This window comes from Balaenoptera physalus (genome assembly GCF_965194825.1).
Source record: "Balaenoptera physalus genome assembly, chromosome: 21".
Classification (NCBI taxonomy): Eukaryota; Metazoa; Chordata; class Mammalia; order Artiodactyla; family Balaenopteridae; genus Balaenoptera; species Balaenoptera physalus.
In genome coordinates, this window is record NC_138902.1 from 13,083,444 (window position 1) to 13,095,885 (window position 12,442).

A 12,442-nucleotide genomic window follows, 5' to 3' on the forward strand; every position below is an offset into this window, starting at 1 on the left:
CTTACCCAGTTGAATTTACCATGAAGCTAATGAAGCTTAGACTTCAGGACCCCTCGCTGTGCAGCCCTTCCTAGGTCTCCAGAGGGGCTCTGGCATTGTGTTCACAAGGTTCGTTTGTAATTTTCTTAAAGAGCGCTCCCCAAATTCTTAAGCTTCCTGCTCCACAGAATGGGGCCCGGCAGCCTGCTCCATGCCTCGTTCCTGCACTGAGCCCAACCACGGTCCCCGCTTTCTCCCAGATGGGAAGAAAGGCTCCTGGTAGTGCCATCTGCGCCATCAACGTGGTGTCCTGGAAGAAACCACCCTCAAGGGAATGTTAGAAAACAATTCAACCCAGTAAACTGAAAAGTCAAATTGGCTTTATTCTGTGATCCAAGAATCACACAGCATCCCACGGAGCCAATAGGAAGGAGCTCCCGAGATCTGCACAAAGTGAAAGTCTTTTATGGACAGAAGGGGCGGGAAAGGGGAGCTAGCAAAGAGCGGATTGTTTCAGGCAAGCTCACCTCCCTTTGGGAGGCAGCAGGGGGCTATGAGGTGTTTACCTCCCCAGGGCTGACCAGGGAATTCCAGACTGTCTGGTCAAGATCACATTCCTAGGAGGCACTGACTCTGCAGTCAGGTTAGGTATTAAGTCTCGGTTTGGTGCCGTGGGCTTAGCACAAGTGACTCCATTTGGGGCCTGTTGTCTCTTTTTGAACAATTCCCCCCTTTTGATCAGACTCAAGCTTAACTGAGAAATGGGATCCAAATTTAAGGTGTTGGCACCACTCCCAGCTACGGCTCTGAAGTTCTCAGTTTTTGTTGATCCTCTGTGTGGTATTCACAGGTGGTGACTTCAGGTTCACAATTTTTCAGCTGGTCATTTTCTTCATTCCTCTTCTGGCGTTCCAGTCTTAGGGAGATCATGTGCTTGGCAGTTAGCGGCTGCAGACACGCATTTAAACCTTTTTAGAAAATGCAAGGACTTCCCTGGCGGCCCAGTGGTTAAGACTCCACACTTCCACTGCAGTGGGCGCGAGTTCAATCCCTGGTCAGGGAACTAGGATCCCTTATGCCACGTGGCATGGCCACGAAATTTTTTTAAAAAAAGGGAAGAAGGAAAATACAGTGTGCCAAGATTATAATGATTGTCACAAGCAAACTAATTCCCAGTGTTTGGAGTGCACTTTGGAGCCATGGTCCCCAAGATCCAAACCAATCAAAACCAAGTAAGTCAAAGAAGGACCTCACTGAAGGAGTCACCGTCTTAAGCCAAGTGGCTTATTTGGTGATCTTCTGTAACTGAGTTTCAACTTCCCCAGAAGAGTTAATTCAGGTGCAGCAGGTGGTGTTGACCACAGAACAGACACTTCCTTGCTCCGCTAAAGGATAATCAGGGACTTTTCTATTACCAAGAACAACTTTGGCCAGAAAGTCTAAGGATTTTGGTTCGGCAGCTATCATCTTAGCAGTGGATTCTGCAATGTTTTCAAGAGTTGAGGAGAGGTTCCTGATCATAGCTTCATGTACATTTACTCCAAACCAGGGAAGTAGGGCACTGCCAAGGGAAGTGAATCCTAAATCATGAGAGACTCCTGTTAAGTCTTTTCTAACTGGACAAGGCAAATTCAGGGGAGTTGACCAATGATGTGTCTTTGTTTGTTGGTAAACAGTTCGGGGCACAGTTAGAGAACCTAAGAGGCATTGCCTGGCCATGAACCAGCCATCTAGGCATCCATAGGCCCAAGGAGAATGATAACCACCACAGACAAAGGTAAATCCTGCCAGAGCACAGACCACTTTCACTAAGGTGGTTAATGAGTTCATTCTCAGGAATTGTTGCATCTGCCCATTCAAGCTAGGAGTTAGGTTTTGTAGTGCATTCGGGAAGTAAATCTCCTACGCTGAAATTAGAAGTTACTCTCATTCCAGAGGTTACCTGCCTTAACAGTGGCCTGGGAGATGTGGATGATGGCATTATCTTTCCAGGCCAATGTCACAGTAAAGGAAGGAAAACGAGAAGAAAGGGTTGCATGTTTAGTTAAAGTGTGAAGTCTTGATCTGGTGTCTTGGGAGGACGCAAGTCCTCAATGTCGGCTAAGTCTCTTCCTAGTCAATTTGATTTTGAGGTCAACAGCTGGTGTAGAGGACCAGATATCAGTGGAGACTTCTTCAACTGTGAGATATATACCTTTGGTTCAAGTCATCTGGGTAGTGAAGAGGACCTGGTATAGTCCCTTCCAGGGAGATTCAGGGGCAATCTTTGTTCTTAGTGATTCCAAATCAGAAGGGTGGGAGAAAATTGGACAACTTAGTTTGGAGAGTCGTAGCCAGCTATTTGAGGAAACTAGAAGAACTCAGGGCACAGTCCAGTTTACAGGTATATAACAAAACCTCAAAAACAATTAACAGAACTAGAATCTAATATCTATGAAGGTGCAAATATAATTTTTCTCTCTTCAATTACCCCATTTTTTTAAAACCAAAGATAATCACAGTAAAACTAACTTGCTTCCATTAATCTTGGCCTGATTATTTACGTAAGTGCAGCAAGAATAGTGATTGACCATATAAGCTCTTTTAAAGATGGCTTTGCTGGAACTTTTTATAAGGAATCTCAGATTGACCTCTTAAAAGCCTCTGAGGTCAGGAAGCCAAGCCAAAGACTTACCATTAGAGTTTACCTGCAATACCTATAGTTTGGGTGAATTCCTCTCTTCTCAAGGTCCCCCCAAATATCCTGAGGTTCCTGAGCCATCAGGCAGTGACCTTTCTTACTCAACTAGAAGTAAGGCCTCCAGGAACCCTATAAGCAAGGTACCAGGCTGATTTTTCCAAGCAGTTTTTAAAGCTATACAGTTAGATATATATGTGTGTGTGTGTATCTATATCTATATCTATATCTATATCTATATCTATATCTATAGATATATAGATATATCTCTTCAGAGCTATGTCTGAAGTTATACACAGCTCTCTCAGATATAAGACTTGGTAATATAGTCAACGTTTCCAGTTGTGTCCTCTTACAAGGAGAACAGATTCTTATTGAACTTATGCAAATAATGAATTACATTGCCATGAAAAGAATACCCAAGATTTTCCAAATTCTGGAAGGATCAGGTAGGGAGAAAAAGTAAATGTTTCACCTTTGTTTACAAAGATATACTTTACAAAATTGCTGTAAGTCATAGAGAGCTTAAGAGGAAAGATTTCCTTAAATCTGGAAAAACTAAACATTAAGGAACCAGCAGTGCTTCAAACAAAAATATTATTAAAAATTATGATCATCCTCAGTTCATTCAGTCCCATGTAATTATACTTGTTCTGCTTGGAATTCTGTTCAGTTTTATGATCTTAGAGTTATTAGAAACCTGTACTTGTCAAAGTCCTTTCCCTGAATCTCCTTGAAGATGAAGTACTATTGTAGGAACACTTTTGCAAAAACATCTAAGACAAAACTCTGTAAATGACAAAGACTTTTAAAATACCCATTGTTAAAGATCTGATAAGAGTTCATTTGATAAGGAAATGTACTTATTTCTGTGATATACAACAGTTTAAGAGAATAACTAGAATTATGACTGATAACATTATACCACAACATATCAGATTTCCAGGAATTTCACAGAGTTTCTAGAACACTTACAAAATATACCTATACAGGGCTTCCCTGGTGGCGCAGTAGTTGAGAATCTGCCTGCCAATGCAGGGGACACGGGTTCGAGCCCTGGTCTGGGAAGATTCCACACGCCGCGGAGCAACTGGGCCCGTGAGCCACAATTACTGAGCCTGCGCGTCTGGAGCCTCTGCTCTGCAACAAGAGAGGCCACGATAATGAGAGGCCTGCACACCATGATGAAGAGTGGCCCCCGCTTGCCACAACTAGAGAAAGCCCTTGCACAGAAACGAAGACCCAACGCAGCCAAAAATAAAAATAAATTAATTAAAAAAAAAAGAAAGAAAATATACCTATACAAATACAACATCAAGGGGACTTCCCTGGTGGCGCAGTGGTTAAGAATCCTCCTGCCAAAGCAGGGCACACGGGTTCGAGCCCTGGTCAGGGAAGAACCCCACATGCCATGGAGCAACTAAGCCCATGTGCCACAACTACTGAAGCCCGTGCGCCTAGAGCCCATGCTCCGCAGCAAGAGAAGCCACTGCAATGAGAAGCCCACGCACCGCAGCAAAGAGTAGCCCCCGCTCGCCGCAACTAGAGAAAGCCCGTGTGCAGCAACAAAGACCCAACGCAGCCAAAAATTAAATAAATATGTTTAAAAAAAAATACAACATCAAGAAGGCTTAGTATTACTTTCTTATTTGACAATGCCCATGTAATTTAACATATGAAATAAGCCTAATTAGTTTAACATCTCCTTTTTTATAAGGAGAGAGAGAACAAATCTTTTGAAATGTTCCAGGGGCCCTCTGGAAAATTTCGAAGTTGGTTCAAGGTCAAAAAAACTTTATTTATAATTTAATTTTTTGGCATTTGCCAAAAACATCAAAGGTTTCAAAACACTTGTTCAAATAGGATCATAGGTAACTGTGAAACAATACTTAGTTATCCATTTAACCAAACTGACAATTGAAGACTTTGCAGGCAAATATAGAAAGTTAAGTAGTTGTCACAGAAAATTATTTTGGCAAAACACAGAATCTTTGCTTTCTAGGCAGATTACTTAAAAGGTAAAGAAACTTTCACAACTGTTCTCAAAAGCAGACCAAAAGTCTAAAAAAAAATTAGTCTTTTTAACAGAGAGAAAACCAGTTCTCATTTTGCACCAAAATTCATTTCATTTTTTTTAACTTAAATAAATTCATTCCAATATTAGCCATCTTGACCACACATAAAATTCCTTTACCAAGATTCCTTTTCCACAATCCGTCTACAGTTTTGTCCTGTGTTTTTCCTCTTTCCCATTCTGAAATAACCAGTCTCACTGTAGGACAAACTTTCTTTTCCTCAACAAAAATGCATCTCCATTCCTCATACCTTCTTTCATCGAAAACACACATCCTGCTCTCCTTTCACACAGAGATGTTTCTTTTATTATTTCTAGTAGCTTTAATTTTACTATATATATTAGAATTTTTAACTCTAAAAAACCTTAATTTTTAGTGAAAATAAAGAGGTAAACAACTGTGGACTATCTTTTACATTAGCATTCTGTGGCTTGACAAATTTGTAAATACTTTTTATAATCTGTAGAAACAATTGCTTTCTCATAGTAAATTTTTCAGTGTAGCACAAAACATATTTACTAATAAGCCCAAATGTCTTTAGTTCCTCTGTAAAAGGAAGCCCAAAATGGACAAACCTGTGTTCAGTAATTATTTAATCTTTTTTGGAAATGATCTAGATATTTAATAACTATCCGTCATCTAATTTAACTTAGTGAAACTTTAAGGTTTCAGGTTACCAAAAAGATTTGGGGAAACTATTTCAAAAGTTCACATAAAAACTTTTATTCCACTGTATCTATTTAATTCACTTGTTCTTGATAATTATGTTTAGACTAACCACAAAAACTTCATAAGACATTAGACAAAGTCAACCATCATCCCAAGCTATTTTTCTTGCTGACATATTTCATAACAGAGATAACATGAACTTCTTTGACCAATAAACCCAAGTAGGATAAAGTTGTATGTCGGCATTATTTTAATGCTGATAATTCTAAAGACATACCTATTTTAATTAATCCAAAAAACTTAAACTACCTTTTATTTACCAAAGATGATCTCAGATCATGTGAGCTTGAAAAACATTTGGGTTAGCTTCTATTATGTTTCTGAGAGTTTTAAGAATCCTTTATATATACAAGTGCTTAATTCTCTTCAAGCCAGTTAAATAGGGCTTTTTTACAAATTAATTTAGTAATACCATCTGAAGGTGGAAAATACCATGTACCTACAACACATGTACATAGACATACATACACATACAGACAGATGCAAACAGAGACCTTATAGCTTCTGTTTAAAAATTTAGCTATGAATCAGGTAGTTATAAAAGAGACTGGATCCAAATTACATTTCTAGCAGATGGAATAATCTAAGGTTGCCTGCTCAGATGGCTAAAGCTTTTTATTAATATTTGTGGAGAAGACATTTAGGATTTTTCAGTTGCCTAAGTTTCAAAATAACCTTTTGTTTTCCTTCTGATAAGAAGTACCTCCCTGAAGTTGGTATTTTAAAGAGATGACCTAAGTAAGAGTTCCTGGAGCCAAATTTCTGATTTTGCAAAGATATGTGAGATAAAGACAGTTGCTTTTAATTCCTCAAGGAATTGGGCTGCAACTTAAATGACATCATAGGCTGGTCCACCCATATATCCTTTTACAAGGGCTTTAGAAGGTTTTTCTTTCCCTCTGGGTACATAGTTTTATTTTAGCTTAGGGAAGAAGGCCTAAAAAAAATTTGTATCAGGCTCTGCAGTTTGGCCAGTTTCTGACCACAGAGCTACTTTGTAGTTGTCAGCCGGGACAAACAGTAAATATTTCTGGCGGTATTGAACAACCACTTGGACTCAAGAGGCATCTCCAAAGAGGGTACTGAAACCGAGCAGGACCCTGTGAGGCTCTTGGGCAAGGAAGCCTTTCTGTGTCCCCTGTTTCTTGTTTGTAGGGAATAGACTCCAACCCCCATAACCTTCCCTGAGTTCCAAAGGGCAGGTTCGAACAGTTCTTAATCAGGGAAGGGAGGGGATGCAGAGACAAGGGAGGAGACCACCTCAGGCCAGATTGAAGGAGTGCAGGCCCTGCACACACCCTGATCGTTATCAGCAACCCTGCCCTTGAAACATTGCCATAAAACTCCTCACCAGATCGTCTCGGGTTGGGACACACAGTTTTTGAGGCATGAGCCCACTGTGTCTCCCTTTGCCTGGCAAAGCAGTAAAGCTATTCTTTTCTACTTCACCCAAAACTTTGTCTCCAAGATTCAGTTGAGCACCAGCGCACAGGGGCCGAGTTTTCGGCATCAGTACAAAAGATATTTTATTTTCCTCTCTCTACCACGTACTAGAGACAGATCTGGAAGAGCTGTCTCTGATAAGAATTCTTACCCTTAGGTTGTTTCTGCCAGTTTCTCCAGGATCCCATCTATAGGTTCCACGTGGAGTTTACATAGAGAGTGTAGCACCGGTATCTACCAGAATTTGGCCAGGTTTCTCATTCATTTTAATTTTAGTTTTCCTTGGCTGTTTAAGTGGTTTACCAGAAAATTCTTCAGAGACTCATCAACTCTGGGAAGGGCCCATAAGAGGGTCCTCCTTTGAGAGTAGTAGATATGGGGGTGTCTGCGCGGCCACTAAATTGGTGGACTTTTGTTTATGGTGTTGTGGTCTCTTCAGAATGGAAAGACTTTCAGACAGAGGATTACTAGAAAAAAGTGAGTGCTGCAAGGAGAATAGAGGGGAGCAGTAGGAGTTATGTTGGTCTCACACTTTTGTTTCAGGTACGTCTTATGTTTAGCTTTCCATTATCTGTTTTGCAAGGAATCTTTCCATGGAGCTATTTTGGAATTTTGAAGCCTTTCGGAGGCTTCTGCATGCTAATTAAAATAGGTATCCCATTCTGTTTTTGATTTGGGAGCCTTTGCTTTTAAGTGCACTTCTAAAATTATCTTATCTACTTGGAACTTTTGTCACAGTGGTCATTGTAATTCTAGGTTGTCTTTAGTAAGATTTTGCCATTTTTGTAGACGCTTATAGCTTCCAAAGCCATAGTTCTTAGACATAAAATAAGCAGCTGTGCTGAAAGGAAGCACGCTTGACTCTTTGGAGCTTAAAGATCCCATTCCTTTTTTTGTTTGTTTCTTTCTTCTGCTAAGCCTTTGGGCCTCTTGGAGCCAAACTAATAACTAAAAGGGATGTGCTGCTGGGTTGGGGATTGTGCAGTGTTTTACAGTGTACCTCATTGCTTGGAAACTTTCTTGAGGTTGGTAGGTGACCTAGTGTCAATCTAACCTGTCCTGTGACCACCTTATCCTAACACAGAGTCTTTGTGTTAGGTGGCGGGTGCCCTAATGGCCTTTAAGTGTTTGATGCATGCCCACCAATTTTTGCAGCTTTTTTGGCTTCTGAGATTCCTACTAGCAGTAGCCTTTATATACACAAAATGAGACAAATGTGCACCTTAACAAACCAGCAGTAACCAAGAGATGTTACTGCGGACTGGCCACACCACCAGCAATTCCCAACCCGGAACTGGGGACTGGGGAGGGCACTGAACCACAAGTGAGGACGGCAGACTGGAAGGGGTTTCCAGAAGGGGGAATTGCAGACTGGAACGCCAACGAGGTTGGGAGCTCAATGCAAAGAGAGCCGAGCTCAGAACTGAGAAGCATTTACACGCAGCCTTTGGAAATGGTGGGGAAGACCGGGAACTCAAAGGACTCTCCAGGCAGCAAGGCCTGTGTTTCTCATTGTCCCCGAAGCTGTCCGAAGTTCACTTTGGATCCCGTCACTGACACCAAATCTGTTAAAAACCAAAATTCAGCTGAGTGCATTGAAAGGTCCAATTGGCTTCTTTCAATGATGCATGAACTGGGCAGCAACCCGTGGAGCCGACAGGAGGGAGCTCCCCAGAGCTGCACAAAGTAAAAGGCGTTTATGGACAGAAGGGGCGGGAAAGGGGAGCCAGCAAAGAGTGGATTGTTTCAGGGAAGGTCACCTCCCTTTGGGAGGCAGCAGGGGGCTATGAGGTGTTTACCTCCCCAGGGCTGCCCAGGGAATTCCAGACTGTCTGGTTAAGATCACATTCCTGGGAGGGACTCACTCTGCAGTCAGGTTAGGTATTAAGTCTCGGTTTGGTTTGGTGCCGTGGGCTTAGCACAGGTGACTCCATTTGGGGCTTATTGTCTCTTTTTTTAACAGGAAGTACACCAAAAAGAGACAGCATCCCCAAAAGAAAAATGTTACAATTATTCTTTTGCATCCCCCTCATGAAGTGCACCTTATATATCCTGGCCCAATTTTGTATGTCTTTTAGGAGGCTCCTGTGTATCAGTAGGGATCCCTGGGAAAATCTCCCTTTTTACGGCATCTTGGCTGCTTGTACAAGGGTGTCACACTTTGGTCACCAGTCACTTACATTAGACCCACGGGCTGCCCACTGGGTCTTCCTCTCCTTTCCACCTGTGGCGTGTCAGCCAAGCTCACTGCTTCTTGTATTAATCTCTGGCAGGTCTGGATTCTCTGAGTATGGGCCTCTTGGGTTAAAACTTCCTTGTAACTGATGGGGGAAGAGAATCTTCTATTGGTACCTCTTTCAGATTCGAAAATTCATCTTTAATCAGCCTAAAGCATTGTTCCCGGAGTGGAGCTTGACTGTACCTGGGGAAGAGGAGGGGGAGAGATGGGTGCAAACACACAGGGATAATTTCTCATGTAATTTCAAGGAAGTCATGGTCTTCTGAAGTCCTTCCTTACTAAGCCCAGATCAAGAGCCCCCGCTCTAGAGGTTGAAAACGTAGCCAACTTGTCCTACTTTTTTTTTTGAGCCGTAATAATACCTTCCTCATGAGACTGTGGGGCAAGGGGGCGGGGGCTAAGATGAGATAATTCTTGCAAAGCGCTCATAATGGTGTCGACACATAGTAAGCAGTTATAACTGCTCACGTCTCTGTTGGGTTTGGATGATCTTACTGGTTTCCATGAGTTCCTTAGGTAATAACAGTGTGAGCTTTGGGTTGCCACTATTTTCCTCAGCCTGTCTGTTTGCCTTTTAATTTGAAGGCAAACATTCAGGAGCTTTCCTCTTCTTAATGGAGCCAAATCTGCAATCTTTATTTTGTGTGTGATTTCGTTAATTACTCCAAAGTTTGGACAATCATCCTTCTGACAGAGCTTTGACAGATTCTGTTGCTTCTAGATTGTTTTCTCCCCATGGTTTGATTTAGCCATCTAATCCATCTGGAATTTATGTTGGTATATGCTCTGAGGTAAGTGTTGAATTTGAGCTTTTTCCCATTGCCGACCAATTATTCTTCAACCATTTATTAAGTAATCTTCCCTTCCCCACTGTATTGTAACCTCTTCTCTATCATATAACAACTTCCTATATCTTACAGGGTTTTTTTCTGAGCTTTCTGTTCTGTTTCACAGAACAAGGATATGCTTATTTTTGCATAAATGTGTCTTAAGATCTTGCATAACTAATCCCCTTCTTGATATTTTTAAAAAGAATCTAAAGTATGCTTACCAGTTTATTTTTCCAGATAAATTTTTGAAAACTATTGAGAAATCCTCAGAAAAATCCCCTAAGAATTTTGCTGGAAATCGCATTACACCTATAAATTAATTGAGTAGGACTGCCGTCTCTACAATATTTAATTTTACCAACTTGGAACATTGTTATGTCTTCCCATCGAGCTAGTCATTTAGCTTATATTTATCAGCAGTGCGTTAATATTTGGCACTTTTACAAATTTTAACACCCACAAAAAGGACAGGTTTCCCCTCTCCCTGCTTTGTACTATAACAGAGATGTAAAAGAACATATTTTCCTTGAATTTTCACACACATGTAGTTTCAGAACCAAATTATGGCAGTTAAACTTTTAGCATAAAAAGATAAAAGCTGGAAGTAACAGTAGGCTGCATAACATGTCATGAAATTTGCTTCTTAGTTTCTGATCTTTTTCTTTTAGAAACACAAGAAGATTTTTGGTCACAAACACACGAGGTCCTGTGATGAAATTGCCCCCACGTGCCCAGAGTGGGGATTTCAGTGGAGTTGGTTTCCCAGTTACTTTGGAAACCCTCTTGTGGTTTTACTCTTTCTTCTGAGAGGATACCTCTCTCCACATCCTCCTACCAGCGACTCTCTGCTGCCCTTTTCAAGTGCCTTCCCAATCTGTACCTTCTAACTACTTGGTGACAATGTTTTGTAAATGAAAATGGGGACAATTCTTTATGAGGACACTGGGTAGAATATTTGATATCAGGATGCTCTCAGAAAATCTGGGCCATCTGATCAGTGTTCTTCTCGTCTAGATGGGGAGGTTTATTGGGGGAGTTTTATTTTATTTTGGACTGGCACCGGTCCACGGCCCAGGGGTTGGGGACCCCTGACCTAGGTGGAATGACATAACTTTCTGGAGAAGTCAAACTTTGTTTTTGTGATACAGAACAAAATAGATGAGAGGGAGGATCTGACGAGAGTTGTTCACCAGAGCAAAATCTGGAGCAGGTCTCCTAGGTGGGGAGCTTGGCCAAGTTTTAATGGATGCAATCTGAATCCCTTTTAATCTTCTTGGAGCTCTGAAAGAGTTTTAGCTATGGACATAAATCCAGCTTTTCTGTTTTAAAAAAATGAGAAAGGAGGTTCTCTTTAGGATGTAATTTTCAGTGTAAACGCATACTACAAATTCCCTGATTTGGGCGTGTTTGGGTGGTGGAGGGAAGATTGTGATTCTCTAGGTGATGATAGCCTCCAGGTAAAGGATAACATCGGATCTTGCAAGGTTAAGACTGTAACCTGAACTTATTTGAATACCTCAGATGCCGTTGTTGGCAGTGGCAACTCTTCACTGGTGGTGTGAGGTATTCCTAGTTGTGACTTTGCAGACCGTGCCAGGTAAGCAGGAAGCCAGGACTGCAGCAGCTGCAAGAAATTGAGAGGGCTGTCCAGCTGATGGAACCAGAAGCTACCAAGTGGCTCCAAGGGCTTTCTGCTTTCTTCCAGTTTGATACAAAGCAAAGGAAGGGTACTGAAAGGTAGGAGACTAGGGTTCCAGATTCAGTTCTGTGGTGCAGTTTCAGGCAGGTGGCTGCCCTTTCTGCTTCAGTTACCTCATCAGCAAATTGAGAAAACCTGCCCCACTACCGGAGAATGATTGTAGAGATCAGATGAAACTTTATTGTATAAGATACTCTTATCATTGCATCTTAGAGACCTTCATCACTTAAGTATTCGAGTAGAAAAAGGTTAAGGGTTGAGGGTGTTTAGCTCAGTGATTGGGCTGATGGAGTGAGCACACGCCCAGAGTGCCCCACCGTGTCTTGGAAGCTCAGGGCGGCTCTCAAAAAGCAGGGTGGGGAGGGGACATGGTCTGTCGAGGTTCCGCTGAGGCACCTAAACCTAGTTGCCATTGGCCACTTCAAGTCGGTATGGGCCCATGCTTTTTCTCAGCCCTTCCAGAGCTGCCCTGCCACTTTGATGACATCATCAATCTGGCATTTCATGTTAATTGAATTAGGTGTATCTCTTGCTCACCAAATTCCTCAATTGTTAGGAAATACAGATAAGTTGATGGGTCTGCCTGCCTGACCTTTCTGTTTTCTCAGCAGTGACTTTATCTCTGTGATTCCCTAGTGCCACCCTGGTCCCGCCCTCATCCTCTCCGGAACATCGTACACACGGGCAGTCAGAAATTCACCGACTCTCATTTCACTGGCTGTCGGAAATGGTTTTCTTCCCAGTAGCAGTTTTCTCTTCCTTCTGTTGTAA

The 12,442-nt window shown here is 41.9% G+C and overlaps 1 protein-coding gene and 2 long non-coding RNA genes across 7 annotated transcripts in view; 1 reads left to right on the forward strand and 2 right to left on the reverse strand.

Moving 5' to 3' along the window:
• Positions 1–12,442, reverse strand: part of LOC309651449 — a 181,481-nt gene that overhangs the window by 50,523 nt on the left and 118,516 nt on the right. The gene's annotated exons all lie outside the window — the stretch shown is intronic.
• Positions 1–12,442, forward strand: part of TACC1 (transforming acidic coiled-coil containing protein 1) — a 113,016-nt gene that overhangs the window by 37,489 nt on the left and 63,085 nt on the right. The window lies entirely within an intron of this gene.
• Positions 338–11,485, reverse strand: LOC309651453. The gene is made up of 2 exons (XR_014258135.1): positions 4,277–11,485; positions 338–3,655 (listed from the first exon to the last, which is right to left on the reverse strand). It is a non-coding gene; the product is annotated as an uncharacterized lncRNA (long non-coding RNA).